At 48.8% G+C, this 26,356-nt stretch overlaps 1 protein-coding gene across 3 annotated transcripts in view; it reads right to left on the bottom strand.

The window, feature by feature from the left end:
• DNMT3A (DNA methyltransferase 3 alpha) overlaps window positions 1-10,010 on the bottom strand; it is an 88,426-nt gene extending 78,416 nt beyond the window's left edge. For 2 of the 3 annotated variants that reach the window (XM_061625918.1, XM_061625919.1), the window contains exon 1: window positions 9,814-10,009. The gene's annotated coding sequence lies outside the window, so the exon portion shown is untranslated. Of the gene's footprint in view, window positions 1-9,813 lie in introns of all 3 variants that reach the window. The other variant, XM_061625920.1, reaches the window with a different exon arrangement.
• Window positions 10,011-26,356: the final 16,346 nt, after the last annotated feature.

Raw genomic sequence — 26,356 nt, 5'->3', positions numbered from 1 at the left:
CAGGAGAATAAAAATGCCTTTTTTCAGCACCAGGCAAAGCAAAAGAATAGCCATGCTGCTGCCTGAGAGATGCCACAAGCAAGACAGTCCTGCCCTCCTGTCACCACCTGCCACACCTTGGGTGGCAGGGGCACCCAGAGGGCAGCTTCTATACAGGACTTCAAATATATGGGCAGGCAAGGGAGAGATGTGGGCATCTTCCCTGGTAAGGCCAGGGCATCCCAGTTTCTCGCTAAGTCAGTCAAAACTCCTTACCAAGAGAATATAAGAAGACACAACTAACAAGAAAATGCATTCATTTTATCATCCTTTCCGACCAGTTAGAGGCAAGTTTGCACGTCTCCTCCAAGAACGTGCAATACCTAGGAAGCTCTAGAACCCAGTACTAGAACTGGCGGGAGTAAAAGAGAGATTTCAGTCTCCGAACTGAGACAAAAGTTCAGAACGTGAGCAGACCCTTGGCTGGTTGCAGCAACAGCAGCAGAGATTGTGGGTGCCTTAAAGACTGTCAGATCTGTCATGGGAAAAGCTTCCATGGGCCAGAGCACACGTTGCTTGAAGGGTTGTGCGTTAAGTCGGCAGATGAGAGACAGAGAGAGACACATTATACACATGCACAGAGGAAAGAAACAGCAGAGAGTGGAATCCTCAGGGCCTGCCTCTGATCACAACCCTCCCTTCTGGCCTCTGATCCCCGCCCCCGGCCAGTTATCTTCCCCACTACAAGCTTGTCGCTGGAGGGGGCTGGCTTTTGCTTTCCTTTTCCTAACACAGCCCCACATTCACAAAGGGGCTTCCATAAGCAACTTTAAGCCACTCAGGGCTCCATTACAGAGGACATCACCTCTGCACAGGGCTTTGCTAGACCTCAGGTGTGCTTGTTCAGCCAGCCACTCCTTGCTAGGACAGTGGGCACCTGCACACAGCCCACATGGCAGATACAAACAGCACAAAGGGCACAAGTTGGTAGCATTATATTTGTCAGAGAAGAAGTGCTGGTGGCATCACACAAAAGCTGCACATCAGCCACACTGAACATTTTTTCTGGCTCCCATTTCCCATGCTAGGGCAGGGGAACCCCCAGAGTGAGTCCAACTCCATTCAGCAAGAGCATTTGCTCCATAGCCACTAACGTGCCACGGGCATTTCCCACGACCAAGTCACCAAATCACAGCTGCAGTCCTCTCACACAAGTAACTGTAGGGACACAGCAATTGTCTTCCTGGGTCCAGCCTGAGAACTCTCCAGCCCAAATCTTTCATTAACCAACAGCAGCCTTCCAAATCCCCCTAGGTAGCTGGCTGGAAGGGCAGAATGGAGACAGGCAGGCAGCCCTCATTGCCTTCCTCAACCCCTGGTGTTCAGAGATAAGCTGCTCTTGACCCTGGAGGTTCCACTCAGCTACCCTAGCAAAGAGGCACTGGCTGATCCATCCTCAAATGCATCCATCTGCTCCAGCCTTCCTCAGCCTGGTGCCAATCAGCCACTACGGCCATGGAAGTTAGGTTAAAATACAGCTAGAGACCACCAGGCTGGAAAAAGCTGGTCTAATCTTTATCCCCAACTGAACTAATATCACACTTGACGGTCCTGCGCCTGTCAGCTGGGCAACAAAGTGGGCCATCCACAGACAAGCGGTCTCTTAGCCCAGCCTGCATCTGTACTTCAGTTGCTTTAAAGATATTTTTAAATATGTTTCGTTTTTAAGATGTTTCTAAACATTTTTAAATGTTTTTTAAAGATTATTTTAGGATTTTATCACTGTTGTTCTCCATGCTGGGCTCCCTCTGGGAGGAAAGGCGGGATACAAATTTAAGAATAAATAAGTAAATAAATAAAGGTGGGGGGGGTTGAACTCACTATGCAGAAGGAAGCCACTTTGAGAGCCTCTCAGAGCAATAAAGCAAGCCAGAAGTATTCTAGGGAAGCCCATAAATTAGAAGAAAAGGACACCTCGAAAAAGAGGCCCAACAAGGACTGAGCATGCTCAGTGCCCCCCTCGAGCCACTGAATGTTGGGGGGCAGCTGAGCACTAGCTGAAAAAAGGGAGGGAGGGAGGGAGGGGGAATTGGGCTTGGAGGGGGGATAAGACCCACAAGTATGCATCCATAGAGGGAGATTTAAAGCAAGCGGGGGTAAGTAAGAAGGGCACCTTTTCCCTTTCCCCTCAGATTTCCCCTCAGAACTCAGATTTTCACAGAGTCATAGAATAGTAGAGTTGGAAGGGGCCTATAAGGCCATCAAGACCAATTTTGGGCTGGCTACAACTACATTGATCAATTGGCTGTGGGAAAGCGCAGAGAGAGGCTTTCCTTTTGAGGATCTCCTCTCCGCTACCATCCCCCCCCCAAATTCAGGTGGAGATCAACTGGGGGGGAAAAGCCATCTAGGTGAGCAAGGAATATCTTCAAGACAAAACACAGGATGCATACGGTCCCCTTCAGCTTCACTTGGGAGCCCACAGGCAGGGCAAGAGGGAGTGTGGGAGGAGGAGGAGGAGGAGGAGGAAGGGGCCCCTCCCGGGAAGGAAGCGGCACCCTTCAGAACAGAACATAAATCATTGGGTGTGAAGATGAAAGGTTTACATCCACAATTATTTGTATGCATATATACCATTTTCACCAAAAACTCTTATAACAAAAACAAAACTGAAGACAACTTAGCAAAAGACCTAAAAGACCATAATGCATTTCGACCTCTCTCAGGTCTTCTTCAGTGGTCACTATTAGAAAATGTTGTGCAATATAATTATTATCCTGTACTGTACTGTCTGAGCATCTGTCGTACTTGGAAAATCTGGGGCTGGCATATACGAAAATTATTGAATTAGAAAGGCTCAGAGAAAGGAGTAAATATATCTACTGACAGCACAATCTTCTTTGGCACTTCCCAGATCACTTGGGATCGTGATCCACAGAGAAATCCACCCTGATGCCGAGAAGCCAAACACAAAGAGCACCCCTGGGGCCAGCCTCATCCAACCTGGGGCTGATGGGAGTTGTAGTTCAAAACATTTGGAGGGCGCCAGGTTGAGCAAGGCTGGCCTAAAACAATGCTGAGGAGCACAAGCAGGGCACAGCGCGAGAGAGATCAGAAGAACCATTTGCTCCCTGAATCACATCTGCCCCCTCCTGCAGGCATCAGGCAAGAGCATTGGGCTGCTGATGACTCAGCACAAAGGGAACTCAGTCAGCAAAGCTCCTGGCTTAAACCCTCAGTGCACACCTCTGCCCACAGATGCGGGCTTCCACCCACTCAAGACGAGTGCGAGACTTGCCCAAAGCAAGACTGGCAAGACAGAATCACAGAATAGTAGAGTTGGAAGGGGCCTGTAAGATCATTGAGTCCAACCTCCTGCTCAATGCAGGAATCCAAATTAAAGCATCCCTGACAGGTGGCTGTCCAACGGCCTCTTGAAGGCCTCCAGGGTTGGAGAGCCCACCACCTCCCTAGGTCATGGGTTCCATTGTCGTACAGATCTAACAGTTAGGAGTTTTTTTCCTGATGTTCAGTCAAAATCTGGCTTCCTATAACATGAGCCCATTATTCTATGTTCTGCACTCTGGAATGATCAAGATCCTGGCCCTCCTCTGGGTGGCAACCTTTCAAGTACTCAAAGAGTGCTATCCTATCTGCCCTCAGTTTTCTCAAGGCTAACCATGCCCAGTTCTTTCAGTCTCTCCTCACAGGGCTTTGTTTCCAGTCCCCTGATCATCCTTGTTGCCCTCCTCTGAACCTGTCCCAGTTTGTCTGCATCCTTCTTAAAGTGCAGTGTCCAGAACCCTAACCCTAAGCAGTGCCGAATAGAGGGGAAACAATACCTCATGTGATTTGGAAACTATACTTTTGTTAATGCAGCCTAAAATAGCATTTGCCTTTTTTTGCAGCCACATCACATTGTTGGCTCACATTCAGCTGGTGATCAACAATTCCAAGATCTGTCTGACGTATAGTATTGCCCTAGTAACCTCATGGCTAGGTTACTATCATATGCTCTATATAGGGTTACCCTGGAAGGTGGTCCAGAAACTTCAGCTAGTGCACAATGAAGCTACAAGGGTTCTGTCAGTAGTTATCGCACAGACAAATCATACACCAATTTTGTAGGAGCTGAAATGGCTGCCTGTATGTTACATGGCCCAATTCAAGATGTTGATATTAACATACAAAGCCTTAAATTGATTGAGACCCACAAGTACTTGAAGTAGCACCTTTCCCCAGGAATCAGCACCACTTGTGCCAACACTCCCCGGGGACTGGCAGACAGAATCATTCTGCAATCACTTCTGATGTACGACTGCGATATATTCATAGCCAGGAGCAATAAAAACACTGGCTCCATCCTGCACGACGTAGTTAGCTAATTACAGTGTCTGTGGTTAAATTCTCAAGTCAAGCAGCCAAACGAGCTCAGGTCCCCTCCAGAGAGAAACAAGCCCTTAGCAATCTGCTCTCCTCTACACTAGGTAGGTCACCTCCACCACATGCAGAACAAGTCCATTCACACCCAGTGTGGCTGATCCAGGCCTCCAATCACACAGGCAGCCCTCTGGGTAGCAACACATCTCCAGAGAGGGGCATAAACAAGAGATGAAGGCCATGACAGGACAAGTGACTTCCAAAGCCTGGTGCCCACCCACACCAACCTGCATATTATCACACAGCCCCCCACCGCACACACTTTCAAGGCCAAGAAGCCACCAGAGCATCTTCAGCACACCAGTGCCTGTGCCAAGGAAGCCTCAGGGGGCACTCCAGAGGGACTTATGGGAAGCCTCTCCCACATGGCTTCGGGATGCACAAGCCTCCTTTGGTTCCCGTCACGTGACTCTTATTTTCAGCACATAACAGGCTTCATATGTGTGTGGGGGGGGAGAGTTTCCCCACAACTTCCAAAAAGGAAAGCCAAACGGCACTCCAAAGAACAATGTGGGTCACACCACCTCCGGAGCAGACTTGCTTACTGGTGCTGCAATCCAGGAGGCACTGCCATCTCTGCACAAGCCATTCTGCTAAATGCTGGGGGAGCTCCACACTCAGCCCCCCACCGAGGACTGGAAGCCTGAATTGATTAATTGGCACAGTCCAATCAACTACTTCATTAAACGCAGATTTGAAGGGCAGCTTTCTAATCTGATTTCAGCCAGCTTTGCCCACTTATTGCAAGGGGAGCAGGCCCATTTCAACTGATTTTAGGATTGTTATCCACCCATGAGAAGAAAACTGTTGTCTTCATTTAATGTCTCTAGGAAACCTCCTCCAACCTGGTGCCCTCCAGAGGTTTTGGGTTGACAACTCCCATCATCTGGGTTGTGGTCCAAAAGAGCTGGAGGGTACCAGTGTCCTAGATAAATGTCAGCCAAGCTGAGATAAATATTTAGAATTAAAATCCAAGTAACCGATAGACTGAGAAACTAACAGCAAGCAAGCCGCCAGCATCATCTCCTCTGGCTGAGACATTGCTCCAATATTAGTCCAATGCCAAGTTTTCTCTGAGGTATTCTCCTTAGTTAGCCCCACTCAGCCCCCACAAGGCTGCATCAGGCCTTAGCCCCAACCTTTCAACAAGCGAACCCAAAACAGGCCGGATTTGCTGCAAAGAGATCCCGAGACTGGACACAATATAGCTTATGGCCAGATCTTAAACTTGGTTGAATCAAGAAAAGGGACAATGGCAATAGAGATCCCAAGATGCTGGGCGAGAATTTCGTATCCACCTTGAAAAACGAAGATTTCAGGTAATACGTACTTAATAAACAAGCGGTATCACTAACCAAAACCCTACATTTGAACCACACATTTAATGTTGATTGACTAGATGAATTCATGAAGGATAAGGCTACCAATGGCTACAGTGAGAGGCAGCATGCTTCTGAATACCAGCAGCAGGGGAGCGTGCTCTTGCACTCAGGTCCTGCTTGAGGGCTTCCCGTTGGGGCGTCTGGCTGGCCACCCTGTGAGAACAGGATGCTGGACTAGGTGGGTCCCCTTTGGCCTGATCCAAAAGGATCTTCTTATCTTCTCATGACGCAATTTGTTATTGTAAAAGACAAATTCAATAAATATATTTTAAAAAACGCACAAAAATGCCACCCATCTGCTGAAGGTGGCAATAACTAACCCACCATCTCCTAAGCAAGCCTATTTTACATCGAAGTTGGGGGAAAACCCACTGATTTCAACAGGACAGGAAGCCTCTCCATAGAAGCGCTCGCACCAACAAATTTTCCCCATCATAGTTCTCTGGTGTGATAACGGCAAGCATGCCAGGTGTGTATTTGTGTGTGCATGTGTCTGCAAAACACAACCTTTAAGAGCGCGCAGTGATGCGCCCCATGCCTAGACAGCAGCACTCCCTTTTTGCATTGTACTGGCAGCTGGCACCCATGTCCCCACATTGAGAGGACGCACATCACACAACGGAGTGTTCTTCCTTCTCAGCAATCTCTCGGAGATGCAATGCCCTCAGCCGACCTCTCTGCAGAGTGCTAGGCAACCCCAATTCTCCCTCGCTGTCTCAGCCGGGGATTCCACAGGGACGCTCTCCACAAGTCAGGCCTGCTCTGCATTACAAGAATTGCGGGCTGCCCCTCACAGCCAGGTGGAGAGGTCAGGAGGCCTCTGCTGGGTCACACCCTGTCTGCCCTCCACTTGCCCTGGGCTGGGAAATGCCCCATGGAGGCTCCCAAAGGCACCAACCCTCCCCTCTCCTTGGGCAGCGTCTAACTTGCAGGGATGACAAGCGCTGGAGGTAACTGTGAAGGGAGCAGGCGGCAGGGCAGGAGAACTCTGCACGCTCACATGGAATGCCTGAAATCCCCTGAAGCAAGTGGCGGGGGGGGGGATCCAAACTTCTATCAAATAATAATAATCATACTTGTATACCCTTGGAAAGGGGGGGAAGGTGGCTCCCGCCCTCCAAACAAAGCTTGCAAGGCAGGACCAAAAAACGGGATCCTGCCAAGTTTTTAAATGCAAACATTCCTTTGTATCTCTCTCTCTCTCTCTCTCTCTCCCCCAGCCCCCCCCAGGCCCATTTCTCATGACAATCAAGTTTGGCTCCTTCTAAGGCTCTAAGAAATTTAGAGATTATCTAACCCAAGAGGCAGCCTCACCCGAAATCTAATCCTGCTACCCCAAGGGAGGGGGCCTGAAAGCTCCCCACCAGAGTCACCTTCGACAAGCCAGATCCATCATCCCCTCAAATGTTTTTAGACATCTAATTGAGAGGAGAAAGAGCCCCTGCCTGGCTGTTTCAAGCTGACCCAGCATGGGAGGGGTTATTGAGAGGACCCTCCCCCCAAATCCCCAGCTCACAAAAGGTCAGCCCCTCTCCCCTAATTGTCAGGACCTTTCAAAGCTGCTGGGCCTGAAGAATTAGCTTTGAGAAGCCTAGAGAGAAGCCTTCCCTCTCTCCACAGTTGGGGAGGAAGGCTTGCCTAGGTAGGCAGGCAGCAAAGGGATTTCATGGCCGGGCAGTTCCCAGGCCACTTTGCCCTATTTAAGGAACTCCTCCCCATCCAGAAAACAGGTAGGTACCAGCCCTACAGAAAGGGACAGCCAAGCAGTGCCGCTTGGAAACACAAAAAAGAGAGACTCATCCAGGCCTCCCCCCCTCCGAAATGGACACTGGCCCTCCACAAGGTGCTGGTAAGGCACTCGGGAGTCACTGAAAAGTCTTCCAAGCATTTTAAAAAATGCAGACACTCCGGCCCACCTCCCCCATGTATTGAACACCAAGGAGACTATTGGGAGGAATACACGCTGGGCGGAGGGGGGGGCTGGTCCTGGTGAGCATGGGCCGGACCCCGCGTGGTTGCCCCGAGTGCGGTTCTGGAGCCTGCAGGGTTGCCAAAAAGGCAGGAAAGGCTCCACTGGGAGAACCACCAGCCAGGCCAAGGGTCATCAGTAGCAACCGGCAAAGTGCTGCACCCCAACAGGTGAGGCGTGTGCGGAGGGGGGGCTCAGCTGTTCACAGCCAAAGGAAAGAAGGCCGGGCCGTCGGCCAAGCTCTCTCCTCTCCCCCAGCAGCAGCCCTTTGCATTCCTCTCCCCGTCTACCAAGCAGAGAGTCTTCTGCATAGCCCCCCCCCCATGGCAGCGAGAAGGCGGCAACCCTACAAGCGTGAAAAGCCAGCCCAGCTCAGCCCAGGAGTGCCCGTCCACTCTCCCCTCTCTCACACACACAGCCCACGCTGCAGTGGGTCTGGCTGGGGCAGGGCAGCAACAGCACTCCAGCCCCCCCCTCCAGCTGGAGGAGGAGGAGGGGAGGGCACAGCGGCGGCAGCAGGAGGGAGGCGGCGGAAGAGGAGCCTGGAGGCTGGCACCGTGCCAGGCTGGCCGGGCCGCGAAGCCGTCCCTGCACGCAAGGAACGGAGACGGGGGGGCGGAGAACGACGGGCAGCGATGGGAAAGCCGCAGGAGGGGCTGCTGCACTGGGGAGGGGGCCAACCCATCTAGCGGAAGTGCCCTGCTGGGGGGGCGGGGGGAGCGCTGCAGCAGCCCCCCCGTTTGCCCTTCACCAGCCGCACTGCAAAGCCTTCAAGGACACAGCTGCGCCCGCCCCCTCCCCGGCAGAGAAGGGTGACAGCCAGCGCACCCCCCCAACACACACCCAGCAGTGGAGTCGCCTACGCGGGCCAGACTCCCCCCCCCGCCGCCGCCCAAAGTGGAGGGGGGGCTGCGAGGTGCCTGGGAAACAGGCGCCCGCTCTCGATGCATCATTTCCGCCGCCCCCCCTCTGCCAAAAGGGGGGAGGGGTTGCAGAAGAGGCTGGAATGGAAAATTGCACCAGCCTCCTTCCCTCCCCCCCCCGCTGGGCCCAGCTACAGGTGTGCGGGGGGGAGGAAGGGGGAGAACGGCGAGCGGGAGGGGGAGATGCGTCCCCCGCCGCCGCCCCAGCTATGCAGAATCCCCCCCGCACCCCAAGCTCCTTCTCGCCGCCTTTTCTGCCCCCTCCTCTCTGCACGGGAATGGCCGAGGAGGGGCTCCCTGCCCCCCCGTGGGTCATGCCAGGCTGCCATTTTTGCCCTCCGCCTCTCGCAAGCGGCAAGGCAGCAGCCCTCTTTGCGGGAGAATTTCAAACCGGGGGGGCAGGAACCCCCGACAGCTTCACCCCCCAATCTTTGCGCGTGCATCTTTTGTGGCTCCAAAATCCAAAAACATCTTTGCAAGCCGCCAACACCCCCCCCCACACACTGCAGAGACACGTCCGCAGATATGGAAATTAATAAAAAGGGGGGAAATGCCCTGCTCGCGCGCGCAAGCGCGCGCAAGCACGCACAGGCGGCAGCCCCGCCGCACTGCCCCCCGCCTAGATACCTTCCTTTTCCTCCCCCCTCAAAGATATGTGAAGTTCACGTTCACTCAAACGGGGAAGGGAGGCGAAGCCCGGACACATCTCGAGGGGGGGAAACAACCCCCCTCTGCCAGTTCCCGTGCCAGGAAGAACCCTCTTGGACTTGAGGGGGGGCAGCCGTGGAGGCGCTGCCAGCCCCCCAGACCCAGCAGGGGGGCCTCCAATGCCTCTGTAATGTAACAAAATGCAACAAGCGCCCGCGGGGGGGGGAGCTGCTGCTGCTGCAATTTTGGCACCCTGCAAAACGCAAGCCAGGAAAGGCGCGGGGCGGGGGGGCTGCGGCGGGGCGGGGGGGCTGTGGCAGCCTCTCTGCACCAGCCTCGCATGCCAAAGGCGCGTCCCCTCCCTGGGCGGAAAGGGGGGGCCTGGCCCAGGCATCGATGACCCCCCTCCCGCTCCTTTGCAAACTGTCAGCTGCCCCTCCAGATCGGGGGGGTATCTTTTTTTCTTTTTTACCTTGAACCCGGCGTCGGTGTTGCAGCTGCTGCTTCCTTCCCGGGAGGGGGTCCTCCTCCTCCTTCCGCGCTCCCTCTTGCCTTGCCTGCCTGCCCTGCCCGGGAGGAGGCCTCGCCCGCCGCCTCCACTGCAGCAACGAAGCCGCTCGGCTTGCTTCGGCTCAGCCGGCAGTGCCGCCGGAGGCCGAGAGGGGGAGGCCGAGAGTACTCGCCGCACACGGAGGCCAGCCAGGTCCTAGCGCCGTCGGCCATAGAATACCTTGCCCCGCGACCTGCGCCTGGGTCATCTTCAACTCCGAGAAACAAAAGGAAGAATAAAGGGACATAGCTGGTTTTTGTAAGAAAGCTAAATAAATTTTTGATGCAGAGCTCTAAGAAATAGCTGGACATGGCCTTTCCAGGCTGAACGTGCTACCATTGGGGTGTGTTTCTCGGAGACAGAGTACTGGGCTAAATTGGTAAAAAGAGGGATGGGTGTCTTCCCTCCCTCCATTTCAGGGGCGTGAGGGCAGACTTGGGAAAATTGAAAGGCTTTTTTAAATGAGCCTGTTTCCGAGCAATTCTGAGTGGGTCTGACGTGGCCTTCCTGACCATGGTTCTCCGGCTGCCACTGGGAGCCTGCTGATAGGAAAGCAAGTAAGAGTGGCTCTGAACATGTGCAGAGACACAGCAAGTTCCAACACAGCAGCCTAAGGGAGGTCTTCCTGGTCCCTCAGAAGACACACCTTGCAAGCGGGCTAGGCCACATTGCCACAAAGTAGTGGCAGCCTCTTGCACAGACCCCTGGATCCAAGAACTGAGAGTTGCCCAGGAACAAAACCTTTGCTGTGGAGAGGGTACAAGAGCTGCAAGACCACACTGCAGAAGTAAAGCCTTTGCCTGGGTTGGGGGACATCTGTACTGCTATGATGTGCTGAACACTCCCCCTGGGGAACTATGAAGCAGGGGGATGAGGCAATGCCATGATAATCCAATCGTGGGCCACTTTGGGCAGTAGGAAATGCTCCAACCAGTCACCTGGGAATTGTGGTGGCCCCGGGTTCAGCAGGACACAGAGCACTACATTCAGACCTGTCCCACCTTTATGAGAGCCAAGTGTGCTCCGGGGCCACCAGCAGGCCTGTTGGAGCCCTTGCCCACACCAACAGGTTCTTGGAGAATGGTGACAATGGACTTTATCATTGATTTGCCACCACCCAGTGACAAACCATAGTACTCGTGATGGTGAAATGCCTTCAACAAAATGGCCCATTTTATACCCTGCATGGGCCTTCCCACGGCAAAAGTAACTGCTCAGCTATTTCGGAAGCATGTGTCCAGTCTGCATGGGCTCCTCAACAGTTTGGTCTCGAACCAGGGAGCCCAGTTCACCACCCACTTCTGTCGCAGTTGCTGGAGATCGAGCTATGCTTGTCCTCCGCCCATCACCCTAGGCGGACGAGCTGATAACCAATGGCATCCTGGGGCCGTACCTATGTTGCTATGTCCATTTTCAACAAGACAGTGGGTTTTCCTCCTGCCCTTGGCAGAGTTCACCTATAACAGTTAAGTGCATTTCTCTCTACAGCAGACCCCCTTCTTTGCCAATTATGGGTGTCATCCCAGGTGCTTCTGAAACCCCACTGTAACCATGGCTGTCCAGGTCATGTTCAGCAGCTGCAAGCAAACAATTATTGCAAGTATAACTGGAAATGGCCAAGGGTGCATATCAAAGCACTACAGACCAAAATCAGCAGAAATCCACATCGGCAACTGGGTCTGGCTATCAATGTGCTACTTGCTGACACTGCCCCGTGCTGTAAATTGGAAGCTAGCCAAGTAGGGCCGTTCAAGGTGGAGGCACAGATCAACCCTGTGGCATTCTGGCTCCATTTACCAGCCTCCATGCACATACACCTGGTGTTCCATTGGTCGCTCCTGACACCAGAAGGCCCATTCGTATCAGGAGGTCAAGAGTCAATAGGTAAACATGAGGAATACAAGGTGGACCAAGTCTTTGATTCCCACCATCATTGCAAAAAGCTGCACTATCCGATCCACAGGAAACACGAAGAGTGTTCCGGGAAGGTGGTGATTGATGTTCACACACTAGAATTAGTTAGATGTTTCCATGGATGCTACCCAGATAAGGCCAAGCGAGATGACTGGTGGGAGGAACTCCCTGGGAGGGGGTGTGATGTCATGAGCCCAGTCCAGAACTCCTGGCAAAGTGGGCAGGAGGAGGACTGAGATCCAAGGGAGTGGCCTGCAATGAGAAGGGGTTGAAACCAAAGGGGCCTCAGTAGTCTAGCCAGAGACAGCCCCGACCCTGAGGCACCTCATGTGATGGATGAGATGGCAGCCAATGGTGAACCTCCCATTGCCACACCTACTGATCCTGCTGTGCCTCCAGGTCCACCTCCCACTCCACCCTCAGGACAGGAGGAGTCTGGAGAAGGACTGGTCGAGGTGTCTCTTCCCTGTGCCAAGGAAACGCCGGTGGCTGTGCAGGCACAAACGGACTGAGCCCGCTCACCAGCCCGTCCGTAGAAGAGCCCATTTGCTTGCCTAGTCCTGACCCATGGGACAGTTCCCATGCAAGTAGTGAGCCTGCCCCAGGTCTACTTAAGTGGTCTCAGGGGCATGTCAAATTGTTGCAAGGTCTTAGCTTGCCATGCTTGGTTGCGTCATGTAGTAGGGATGGGATCCGTTGGCTGGTGCCAGTTCAAAAGCATTCTGTCGATTTAACAGGGTGGTATTGATTCAAGGTCGTTCTTTGTCTGCCAGCCGGTGTTTTTACCAATCCATTTCCCCCCCAAGAATAAATATTCATATTCATATTTTGAAAGGAACTATCAGTATTTTGAAAGGAAATGTCTATAACTTAAAGGAAATAATAAACTGAAGGAAATATCAATAAAATATAAATACTAATATCAGTATTTTAGACATGGATTTTTAAAAAAATCATTTCAAAAAATAGCTGCAGAACATCACTACATAAAAATCTGACCCACAACGATAGCAAATAAGTGAATTAATGGAAAATTCAGAGCCAAATCCTAATTGGGTGGCATTCTAGCACACCCCTACCATGTAGCGATCTAGAAACCTGTGCAATCTGTAGTCTGATTTATGTACTGCTATAGAGTTAAGTTTCACATTAAAAATAATGGAGAAAAGCACATCAGTGATCCTGATCCTGATCCTGACGGAGCATGCCTGGACAACGCCAATTGCTGGGAATCATGAGTGGGACAGGGCTATAGCCCTCATGTCCTAACTGTGGGCTTCCCATAATGGGCATCTGATTGGCCACTGTGAGAATGGGATGTTGGACTAGATGGGCCCCCTTTGGCCGGATCCAGAAGCCGGGCTCTTTTATATCATATTCCTAACCTAAGGACATGAGAAGAGCCCAGCTGCTGAGATTGCAAACATGTCTAGGATTAGGAAGAATATCTTCCAGGGTTGGGGAAGGATTTGGAGTCATATCCAAACAGGCACAGAGTCCAAACTCTTAATTTTAGAAATTCACTGACAAACCCACAAAAAAGCAAGCTAGAAATAATAGCACCAACATTCCCTCCATTCCTCTGCATTCAAAATATTCTGAACTTAGGCTAGTGGAGGGGTTTGTTGAAAGCAGATCCATACACCTTTTCTGGAAATACTCTGGAAAATATCCTGAAATTGCAGGTGGCTCAGATCCATCTGCCCTGCCCCACCCAGCAGCTGCTGCAGCTTTTAATGAGCGAATGCCGGAAAATGGTTAATACGGAGTTTGTTGCAGCACATACACAAGCCATCCGCTATTTCTGCTCCCAGAATTCACAAAAATAAATGGGAGATTGCAAACATGTTCTGCTGTGCTCTGATGTGGCGTGGCTCAAATAAAACCATTTTTGTCTTTTGGTTGGAATTCATTGTTCTTTTAATTTAAAGGAAAAAAGTGCTTAGGATAATGATAAATTGATTTTGAGGGGAAGGAAAACTACATGCAACTGGAAGCGAGTGTTCCTCACATTTTAAAAGTGTATGTGTGTTTAGTTTTTTGGCAATGGATACCTAATAAATTCAAAAACTACGTCAGGAGGTATAGCTTAATTTCTAAACAAGAGATGCAGAGGAAATCTTGTCTGAAAATCATACTTGAGCCCTCTTCCGAGTAAGTCCTTCCCCTGACCATGGATGCACGGAGAATAATTGGGGTTTTTTTTAGTGAAGAGACAGTGCCACTCTTCACATGTATAATGACACACTTAGCTAAATGAATGCTGTGCAAGTCCTTTTGTGATGAAAACAAGAAGTTTAAAAATTGCAGCCCTACCAGGTCAGCCCTACCAGCCACCAGTGGGGTCAGATCAAGGTGGGCCCATCAAGTCCAGCCCCCTATTTCCCACAGAGCTGCCACATTCAGTCTCCTTTTAAAGCCATTCATGTTGGTGACCATCACTGCATCCTCTGGGAATGAGACCCACAGCTTAACTATGTGCTGCGTGAAGAAGTATTTTCTTGTGTCTGTCCTGAATATTCTAACATTCAGCTTCATTGGATGTTCGCAAGTTCCAGTGTTATGAGAGAGAGAGAGAAACGTTTCCCTATCCACTCTCTCCATGGCATGCATAATTTAATGCACTTCTAACATGTTGCCTTTTCTCTAAAATAAAAAGCCCCAATGCTGCAAGCTTTCCTGACAGGGGAGTCACTCCATCCCCTTCATCATTCTGGTTGTCCTTTTCAGAACCTTTTCCATCTCTACAGTATCCTTTTTGAGGTGAGGTGACCAGAACTGTACACAGTATTCCAAATGTGGCCACACCATAGATTGATATCATGATCTTGGCAGTTTTATTTTCAATACTTTTCCTAATGATCCCTAGCATGGAATTTGCTTTGTTCTTATACAGGGCCAGAGAGCTAAGGGTGGTGGTGGTGGGGAGAGTTGGTCTCTGAGTTTGTCTACCATTGGTGTATGTATGGATGTATAGCTGTATGAATGTGTGAATGTGTATGAATGTGAATTGGATTGATTTGTATTGACTTAGTTAATTTAATGTAATTTAATGTAATTTAATTAGTTTAATTAATTAATTATTGGTTTAATTAATTCAATTTAAATTAGTAATACTGCTGCTACAGGGTACGGAGGCGGGTCTCCGGACTAATTTTATTAGGGTGGGTGGTCTGCTGAGAAGCAGATATGGATAGAGGCATGTGCAAGCCGGAGAAGGAGGTGGGGGGCCAAGTTATAGGAAGTGTGGGTGGCAGGCGCTGGAAGGGTGCTGCTAGCAGACCACGCCGGAATAGGGGAACACGGGACAGATGCATCATATCTATCCCATGTTCCGGGTCTGCTCAGAACCAGACGGAAACTGGGGGACGCAAGGTTCCTACTGACCTTCGACTGCTGTTATGTAATGCCAGGTCTGTGGCTCAGAAAACCTCGCTCATCCATGATATGATCTTGGATGGGCGCGCAGACCTGGCATGTATTACGGAGACTTGGCTGGACGAAGCCTCTGCTCCAATTCTTGAGGCCATGTGTCCGCCAGGTTTCCGTTATGCACAGCAGCCGAGGGTGGGAAGGCGGGGAGGGGGTGTGGCAGTCATCTATCGAGAGTCCTTGGTTTTTGCCAGACCTCCCCTCCATAGGACTCAAATTGTTGATTGCATGTACTGGAGGTTGGGCCCGAAGGGCAGTTTAGGGATCTTATTATTATTATTATTATTTTATTATTTATTAAATTTATATACCGCCCGACTAGCGATAGCTCTCTGGGCGGTGAACATAAAATAGTATAAAAATACAATGAATAACAAAATAATATTAAAATACAATCAACAATACAATAAACATTATTAAAATTAGATCAATGTAACTTAAAATGCTTCAGAGAATAGGAAGGTTTTGACCTGGCGCCGGAAGGAAAGCAGAGTCGGCGCCAGGCGTACTTCCTCAGGGAGACTGTTCCATAGTTCGGGGGCCACCACTGAGAAGGCCCTAGATCTTGTCATCACCCTCCGGGCCTCCCTGTGAGTTGGAACCCGGAGGAGGGCCTTCGTAGCAGAACGTAGTGCACGGGCCGGTTCATATCGGAAGAGGCGTTCCGCAAGGTATCGTGGTCCCGCACCGTATAAGGCTTTATAGGTTAATACCAACACTTTGAATCTAGCCCGGAAACATATTGGCAACCAATCTTGCTGGTGTACCACCCACCCCGCTGCATGGCAGATTCCCTGGCCGAGGTGCTAGAGGTGGTCTCGGCTGTACGGGCATTGTCCCCAGAGCTGGTAGTGCTGGGTGACTTTAACGTGCATGCCGAGGCCGCTCTCATAGGAGCCCCTCGGGATTCCTGGAAACCATGGCTTCCTGGGAACTGTACCTAAGTAATACTGGGCCCACCCATGTAGCCGGTCATGCTCTCGACCTAGTATTTGTCCTGGGAGAGGAGAGAAGTGGTCTGAAGTTGGGAGTGATTCATGCCACTCCTGTGTCATGGTCAGACCACTACCTGGTAAATATGGACTTCTCGTTGCCATGCCCCCTCCGCAGGGGTGAAGGACCTACTAAAATGGTCCGCCCCAGACGCCTGATGGATCCGGATGGATTCCTGACTGCGCTTGGGGAATTGGAACCTGCTGAAGGTCGCCCGGTCGAAACCCTGCTGAAGGAGTGGAATGTGGGGATCACCAGGGCATTAGACCAGGTGGCTCCGAAACGTCCTCTCCCCCTGAATAGAACTCAGCTAGCTCCATGGTATACACCGCGGTTGCGTAGCTTGAGACAGGAGGTGAGACGACTAGAGCGCCGGTGGCGGAAATCCCACTCCGAAGATGTCCGGACACAGGTTAGAGCAGCAGTAGCTGCCTACCAAGTGGCAATAAAGGTAGGAAAGAAGGCTTTCTTTGCTGCCTCTATTGCGTCTGCGGAGTGTTGTCCCAGGAGGCTGTTCCAGGTGGTCCGAAGCCTGGTTGGTCCAGTTGCTCAGGAACCCTTGGAACAGTCAAAGGCCTCCTGTGACCTATTAGCAAAACACTTCGCTGATAAAATCGAACACTTACGGAGCTCGATCCCGCGCGCCGTGGACACAGTCGATGAACCAGAGTTGGCCAGTTGCAAGCCGGTAAATTGGGATCGGTTTCGGCTTCTCCCTTCTGAGGAAGTGGACAAGGTGCTTTCATCTGTGAAGCCAACCACTTGTCTTACTGATCCTTGCCCTTCGTGGCTCCTTGTGAGCTGCAGAGAGAAATTGGGCGAGGGGATCAAAGCGGTGGTAAACGCATCCTTGAAAGAGGGTGTGATGCCATCAGCCTTCAAGGAGGCAATTGTAAAGCCCATCTTAAAGAAGCCCTCCTTGGATCCCCAAGTGTTAGATAACTTCCGCCCAATTTCGAATCTACCATTTCTGGGCAAGGTCATTCAGCGAGTGGTGGCCAACCAGTTGTCAGCACACTTGGATGAAATGGATTATTTGGATCCATACCAATCGGGTTTCAGGACTGGTCACGGAACTGAAACAGCCTTGGTCGCTCTGGTTGATGATTTGAGGAGGGCATTAGATAGGGGAGAATCCACCTTTCTTGTCCTCCTCGATCTCTCAGCGGCTTTTGATACTGTCGACCACAGTATCCTTCTGCTTCGCCTGGAGGGATTGGGAATTGGAGGCACTGTATTACAGTGGTTCCATTCCTTTCTCTCCGACAGGTACCAACAGGTAGCGTTGGGGGAGGAGGTATCAGACCCTTGGCCTCTCAATTGTGGTGTGCCACAGGGCTCTATCCTCTCTCCCATGCTATTTAACATCTATATGAAGCCGCTGGGAGCAATCATCAGGAGATTTGGGCTGCAGTGTCATCAATATGCGGATGACACTCAGCTCTATCTCTCGTTTAAATCTTCACCAGAGTTGGCTGTGGAGACCTTGTCCAACTGCCTGGAATCCGTGAGTGGATGGATGGGAAGGAACAAGCTGAAGTTGAACCCTGATAAAACCGAGGTACTACTTGTGGGGGACAAGAGAAGGTTGGGCAACATTGACCTGAAGTTCAGCGGGGTGAGTCTACCCCTAAAGGACCAGGTCCGCAGCCTTGGGGTTGTGCTTGATTCCAGGCTGTCCATGGAGGCTCAGATTTCGGCAGTGAGCCGGGCAGCCTGGTACCAACTATACCTCATACGAAGGCTGCAACCCTACCTTCCTGTTCACCAGCTCCCACTAGTGGTACACGCCCTGGTCACCTCTCGTTTGGACTACTGTAATGCGCTCTACGTGGGGTTACCCTTGGAAACGGTCCGGAAATTACAACTGATACAAAATGCGGCGGCTCGACTACTTACGAATAGTCGCCGCCGAGATCACATCACACCAGTGTTGTTCGACCTACACTGGGTTCCAGTTGTTTTCCGAGCCCAATTCAAGGTGTTGAATCCCTATACGGTTTCGGCCCAGTTTATCTCTTGGAGCGCCTTCAACGCCACCAATTATGCCGCCTGACAAGATCGGCCACACAGGGCCTTCTCTCAATCCCGCCAACAAAAACAGCCAGATTGGCGGGTACAAGAGAGAGGGCATTCTCAGTGGCGGCCCCCACTCTTTGGAACTCCCTCCCACAAGATCTCCGGCATGCCTCTTCCCTAAATGTATTTCGGAAAGCCTTAAAGACCTGGCTTTTTCAGCAGGCCTTCGGGGTATCCGGGGAGGGTTAATCGATATAATTGTAATGCCTCCTACCCAGTTTTAATATTGTTGTTGTAGATCTATTGTTTTTATTGTATTACTGTATTTTATTAATTGTATTTTAATAATTTTGTAAGTCGCCTAGAGTGGCCATTGGCCAGATAGGCGACGAAGAAATTAAATTTATTATTATTATTATTATTATTACCAGCAGACTCAGTAGCACACTTGCACACTGGTCCTTCCTGTCTACCCCGAGAAAGATGATTCTGTTGCCCAGGGAAAGCACCACATCACCCCTTGTAGAACCATGTGCTTCACTGCCTTGCAATAAGCTAGAAGGCAAATGGAAATAATAAAATGCACTGTTTAAAAAGACTGCTTTGAGATGGAAACAGACAGGTTTCAAGTGGCTATGTATGAGTGTGTGTTTGTGTACATGCACACACACGCAGAAGGATCTGTCAGACTCTGCCTTGGATGGGGGTGGCCTCCACAAATCCCAAAAAGTATCCATTCTCCTTCTGTTCAACTGGGTTTATTGCTAAGCTGAAGGTGGCAAGAAGCTTAGGGGGTCCTTCACAACTGACAAAATTCCAGTGCAGAGGAATTAATGAGCTACCCACATGCAGATCATTAAGTGTGACTCTTTATGCTTATTCATTGTATGTGCAACAGACTTTTCTGTTGGAATTTTGTCAAGTTTTGGTGACCCTAATGTATAGCATCAGTTTAGAAGAGATCTGGGAGTTGATACGGGCACCACTTGCACAGATCACAAAAGCAGCTCCAACTGGGCCATCAGGGTGGCCCTCTGTTGGCCAAGACAGCATAGGTGCTTGTTTTGCTGCCCTTATTATTTATTTATTATTTTATTTATATCCCGCCCTTCCTCCCAGCAGAAGCCCTTCCCCTCCCCACTCCTGGTTACAGCTGAACGAGAGGCAGAAGCCAAAGAGAGGATTAAAAATATCAACTACCCACCCAAGGGTGCAAAAAGACACACATGGCACATGTGCCTTGCCTCCTCACATTGTTTATTCATTCAAGTATCTGTATGGTACTTTTCATCGAGAAGAGAAAAAAGATCACAAAGCAGTTTCCAAAAAGCCCAGCAACAAAATGAAACAATACAATATAAGCAATAACATGTAAAGAACTGAAATAGGAACAATAAAACTTCCAATAATATCAAAGCATAACAAAACCTACAAAATCAGGCAACATTAACATGGAAAGCCATAGATCAGAGCAGCTAACCAGATCCCCCATAAGCTTACGTGAATAAAAATGCCTTTAGGTGGTGATGGAAGCTCATCTATGTGGGTGCCACTAGACAAAGGGACAGGACATCATCACTGAGAAGGCCCTGCCTCACATCCCCACACAACGAGAAACCTCCCCACTCTGGCTCTTCCTTCATCTGCAAGGAAGCAGACTGCAAGCTTCCACTCACAGTTTGTCATTTCATCCAACTCCCTGCCCCTGCTGACAGCCCCTGAATATCTGAAATGGCTACTCAGCAATAGTTAAGGGGCACCTCATAGACATAAATCCATGAAAAAGGGCAAAATTACAGACCAGTCAGCCTGGGAATTATAGACCAGTCAGCCTGACATCAATCCCTGGGAAAATTCTGCAGCAGATTATAAAGCGGTCAATCTGTAAGCACCTTGAAAACAATGCAGTGATTACTAGAAGCCAACATGGATTTATCAAGGACAATTCTGCCAGCCTAATCTTGTTTCATTTTTTGATCAGGCAACCTCCCTGATAGACTGTGGGAATGCTGTGGACATAATATATCTTGACTTCAGCAAAGCTTTTGACAAAGTGTCTCATGTTATTCTGATTAGCAAGCTAGCTAAATGTGGGCTGGATGGAACAACTATCAGGTGGATCCACAGTTGGCTATAGAATTGTGCTCAAAGAGTGCTTACCAGTGGTTCCTTCTCAAAGTGGGAGGAGTAATGTGTGGGGGTACCACAGCGCTTGGTCGTGGGCCCAGTGCTCTTCAACATTTTTATTAATTACTTGGATGAGCAGGTGCAGGGAATGCTTGTCAAATCTGCAGATAATACAAAATTGGGAGGGATAGCTAATACCCTGGAGGTAGGGTTGTCAGGTCAGAAGCATTCCAAACCCTGAGATTTCAGGGGTGGGGCCTAATTATGTCAGGCCCTGGTGATGCCCTTAAGCACGATCCATTAAGCATCAACCACAGCTTCTTGGAGCATATCATTGAAACAATAAAAAAAACTGATTGGAAATTAAGATAGAAATCTTAGCTAAAGGAGGGTGTTCCCAGGTCCAGTTGAAGTGATGAGATTATTCCTTCTTACCTGCTTAGGGAGCCTGGGCAGTGAACATTTAATCTAGTTTCTGGCAAGAATAGTTTAAGTGCCCCCAGGCCAGGCCAGTCACCAGAAGGTCATTGTAGGAAGAAGGGGGCCTAGTGTTGTGGAGATGTTACATGGGAGCATTCAGGAGTAAACATGGATGCCCCTGAAGGCTACAATTCTGAACGCATTTACTAAGGGACAAAGCCCCATAGACCTCAATAGGACTGAATAGTTATGGTTAGGGTTATGCTGTTGGTAAGGTTTGACTAGGGATCCTCTGCAAAGATATTGATATCAAAGCAGGGTTAGCAACCCCCTGCCTGGAATGCCCTGCCCCTGCCTTTTAATGTGACTGCTCCAATAATCTTTACAGACTTGATACTTCATTGCAGAGATAGGTTTGAGAAATGAGTAAAAGTTAAGAATATTCTCTGTCCTTTCCTGCCTACCCTGTGGGATGCTATAAGCTTACTTTGACAGCCAACCCAATTCCAGCAAGTAATAACTGACAGAGAGAAAACACACATAGTTTGGTCTACCTTCACAGTCAGTAGCTTGGGAACAACAGCAATTGCAGCCACACTTCCCAGTATGTGAATTATCTTTTACCACTATTGAGTAAGAAACAAACTGTCATGCAACCAACAGGGTGCATCATCAGTGGTTTTAAGGGGGTTGAGCTGAGCGCATGGAACCATTTTTGTTGCTTCTATGGATATAAGGGATTGAGGTCAGAGGTAAAGGAAATGCAAATAGAAAAAGAAAGAACAGTAATGATTTCCTAAATGCAATACCATACTAACCACAACAATATTCCTACAAGTAAGGCAGAAAACTCAGCTTCCCACAACCAGTCAGGGTTCCTAACAAAAAACCAAAATTAAAAGAATCCTGGCAGATAGCCAGAGTCACAGAAATCCCATGCAGAGCAACCTGACCCAGGTTAGTGCAGAATGCTGTGGCACGATTGCTGACATGAGTGAGACCCTGTCAGCACATGATACCTCTACTCTGAAATCTGCATGGCTTGCCAATTTGCTACCAGGCCAAGTTCAAGGTGTGCTTTCCATGTTATGGGTGCCACATAGTACTTGTTCTATGCTTAGGAACACCCTCCCTATTGATATTAGGCAGGCATCTTCACTGCTAAAAACTTATTTGTTTAGGCAAGCCTACTCATGCATATAGCAGCTATTATGTTTTTAATCTGTTTTTAACTCATTGTTGGTTTGATTATTTTGAATGTTTTTAAATACCTGTCTTTAACTGTTTTTGCCAATAATTGTATTGTTTTAATGCCTTCTGTAAATCACTTTGAGGGTTGTTTTTTTTTACAATAAAGCAGTATATAACTGTTGTAAATAAAATACATAAATAAATTTCAGGGTCACTGTGGCCCTTGGGTCTGTTTCCTCTTTTAGGAACAAAGGCATCTGCCATTTGGTACCATCTAGCTCAGTACTCGTGACATGGACTAGCATTGGCTCTCCAGGATTCCAGGCAATAGTCTTTTCCAGAGATTGAATTTTGGACCTTGAATGCAAAGCATGTGCCCTACCACTGTTATATTTTACAATTGTTCTTTCAGTTCACTAATGAATGCACAGCATACACCATGCATTTAAAGCACATTCAACACACATCTGAAGCACATTAATTCCACGACAGAATCATGGGAACTGTAGTGGGTTAAGGGTGGTGGGAAGTATAACTGTGAGGGGGAAACTACACTTCTCAGGATTCTTTGCGGGAAGTCATGCACTTGAAATGCAAGTTGGATGTGCTGTAAATGTATTGTGTGGATCTGCATTCTTCATACACTTTGTATGCTTATAAATCATTTAAATTAATTTTTTAAAATGGAAATCAGCTAAAGTTTACTGGGTGATCATGGGCTATCCACCATCTCTCAGCCTAATCTGCCCCTCCAGGTGAAAACTATAGAGGAGGACCATGACCACGCCAAGGAAGAAGGGCACACTTAAAATGTAGGGGAAATAATAATCTACTACCATAGTGTGAAATCAGATACTTATTGAGACATAGTATGAAGAAACATTTATATAAGCATGACTGTCAAAGATGTTTATTATTTACACAACCCATCAAGATATTTATAGTGCAATCCTATGCATGTTCACTCAGAAGCAAGTTGTAATGTATTCAGTGGGGCTTATTCAAAGGGATCTTGATAGGCTGGAGCATTGGGCTGAAAACAACAGAATGAAATTTAACAGGGATAAGTGCAAAGTTCTTCACCTAGGAAGAAGAAACCAACTGCACAGTTATAAGATGGGGGATACTTGGCTCAGTAATACTACATGCAAGAAGAATCTTGGGATTGTTGTTGATCACAAGATGAATATGAGCCAACAATATGATGTAGCTGCAAAACAGGCAAATGCTATTTTAGGCTGTATTAACAGTATAGTTTCCAAATCATGTGAAGTAGTAGTTCCTCTCTATTCTGCACTAGTTAGGCCCCATCTTGAGTACTGTGTCCGGTTCTGGACACTGCACTTTAAGAAGGATGCAGACAAACTGGAACAGGTTTAGGGAAGGGCAACAAGGATGATCAGGGGACTGGAAACAAAGCCCTATGAGGAGAGACCAAAAGAACTTTGTATGTTTAGCCTTGAGAAGAGAAGGGGAAATATGATAGCACTTTTCAAGTACTTGAAAGGTTGCCACACAGAGGAGGGCCAGGATCTCTTCTCAATCATCCCAGAGTGCTGAACACGGAATAATGGGCTCAAGTTACAGGAAGCCAAATTTTTACTGAACATTAGGAAAAACGTCCGAACTGTTAGAGAAGTACGACAATAGAACTAGTGACCTAGGGAGGTGGTGGGCTCTCCAACACTGGAGGCCTTCAAGAGGCAGCTGGACAGCCACCTGTTGTGTATGCTTTAACCTGGATTCCGGCATTGAGCAGGAGGTGGGACTTGATATCCTTACCGGCCCCTTCCAACTCTACTGTTCTATGATTCTATAACTCATGCCCCCAATAAACCCAGATGCCAACTCTGTCCCCATATCCACCCAGGCAACTGTATTATGGGACCTGAGAACATCAGCCGTGCCATCAGGGGCTCATACAACTTGGCATCACCTTCCAGCAATGCTCTTTGCTTTCTTCCCAGAACAAAACACTCAAGATAATAAACAAAGGACACAAACCTGATGTCAGAATTGTCAATATTCAGAGACCAGTGGAGAACATTTCAGTCTCCCAGGATGTCCAGCTTGTCATCCATTGCTGAACTTCAAAGAGAGACCAGTGAAAAACTGCTGAAATGGAGTTTTCCCACTATGAGATAAATTAGCATAGCAAAGCCCATGTATCATAGCCAGTTCCTGCTATTGTGACTTGCCCTTATGTTGTAGGTATCAGGCCTAATCTGCCTCTTGCATTTCACAGCATTCCACCCCCCACTACATTTGCTCCCTTTGTACCCACCTGAACAGAGACACTTGCTCAAGGGGGAGATGTACATTTATGCAGCAATACAATGCTATACATGAATGAATACATTTTGTAAAATTAAATGGGGACACATCTGACAATGTGGACTTGAGTCCATGAATGCCACACTACGACAAAAGTCTTTAATGTGCAAAAGATGTTTTATTGATTAAGACCAACATATTATCCAGCCATCTTGAATCCACAAATCTGTCCTCCCACCTTCCAGCTGGTCTGTCCATTAGTGAACAATCTCCTGCTTTAGAAGTCTCCAATAAGCTTCTCACCTGGTGATGGAAGACACGAGGAGGGGGAATGGACTACAAGACCTTCTTTCCTTCTTTCCTCAGTCACATTACAGTATTGAATGGTACTCACTTGCACTCATCTCTTGAACACTAAATGCTGCAGGAGTAGGCAGTGAGACTATAGTCCCACTTAGCTTAACATCTATCCCAGGAAAACTGGTGGAAAGTATTGTTAAAGATAAAATAACTGAGCATATAGAAGAACAAGCCTCACTGAAGCAGAACCAGCATGGCTTCTGCAAGGGAAAGTCCTGTCTTTGTTAGAGTTCTTTGAGAGTGTCAACAAACATATTAACAGAGGTGATCCAGTGGACAAGTGTACTTAGACTTTCAAAAAGCTTTCGACAAGGTACCTCACCAAGGACTGCTGAGTTAGCTTAGCAGCCATGGAATAAGAGGAGAGGGCCTCTTGCGGAACAGGAACTGGCTAGGAAGGAGAAAGCAGAGAGTGGGAACAAAAGGATGGTTCTCCCAATGGAGGGATGTAGAAAGTGGAGTCTCCCAAGGATCGATGCTGGGACCTGTGCTTTTTGACTTGTTCATAAATGACCTAGAGTTGGGGTTGAGGTGGCCAAGTTTGCTGATGATACTAAATTTTTCACAGTTAGAACAAAAAGGGATTGGGAATAGCAATGGCTGTGGCAGTCATTGGTCCTGCCTATGGGGATATAAAGGCTTGTTTGCCGTCAAGCCTTTGTTGGAGAAGGGATGTAGCTCAGAGCATCTGCCATGCATGTAGGAGGCCCCAGGTTCAATCTGCAGCAGCATCTCCAGGTAGGCGAGGAGAGACTCCCTGCCTGAAATCCTGGAGAGCCACTGCCAGTCAGTGTAGACAATACTGAGCTAGATGGACCAATGCTCTGTCTCAGTATAAGGTGGCTTCCTATGTTAAAAGAACCTCCCCGAATGGAGTGAATGGTAAAATGGCAAATGCAACTCAACAGAAAGAAATGCAAAGTGATGCACGTCCGGGCAAAAACCCTTCTTCACACATGTGTTCGTGGGGTCTGACCTTGGGATTAGGATATAGCTCAATGGAGATGTTGATCCAATGCAAGAGAGCTGTGGAAAAGGCAAATTCCATGCTTGGGAGTATTAGAAAAGGAACTGAATATAAAACTGCCAGTGCTATGATGCTGTTGTGTAAAACTATGGTGCAGACACATTTGGAATACTGCGTACAGTTCTGGTCACTTCCCCTCAAAAAGGATATTGTAGAGTTGGAAAAGGTTCAGGAAAGGACAACCAGAATGATCAAGGGGTGGAGCGACTCCCCTGTGAGGAGAGGTTGCAGCATTGTTGCAGGAAGCCAGATTTCGACTGGACATCAGGAAAAACGTCCTACCTGTTAGAGCCATACGACAATGGAACCAATGACCTAGAGAGGTAGTGGGCTCTCCGACACTGGAGGCCTTCAAGAGGCAGCTGGACAGCAATGCTTTGATTTGGATTCCTGCATTGCGCAGGGGGTTGGACTTGATGGCCTTGTAGGCCCCTTCCAACTCTACTATTTGATTCTATTCTATTCTAATAACATTTGGGGCTTGTTAGTTTAGAGAAAAGAAGAGTCAGAAGCAGAATGATTGAAGTGCATAAAAGTGGAGAGAGAAAAGCTTTTCTCCCTCTCTCATAACACTAGAACTTGTGGACATCTAATGAAGCTGAATGTTGGCAGATTCAGGACAGACAAAAGGAAGTATTTCTTCACACAGAGCAGAGTTAAACTGCGGAGTTTGCTCCTGCAAGAGGCAGCGATGGCCACCAATCTGGA

This window comes from Rhineura floridana, chromosome 4 (genome assembly GCF_030035675.1).
Source record: "Rhineura floridana isolate rRhiFlo1 chromosome 4, rRhiFlo1.hap2, whole genome shotgun sequence".
In the NCBI taxonomy this organism is placed as follows: Eukaryota; Metazoa; Chordata; class Lepidosauria; order Squamata; family Rhineuridae; genus Rhineura; species Rhineura floridana.
Note: the sequence above shows the minus strand (reverse complement) of the source record. Positions and strands in the feature narration are given on the sequence as shown.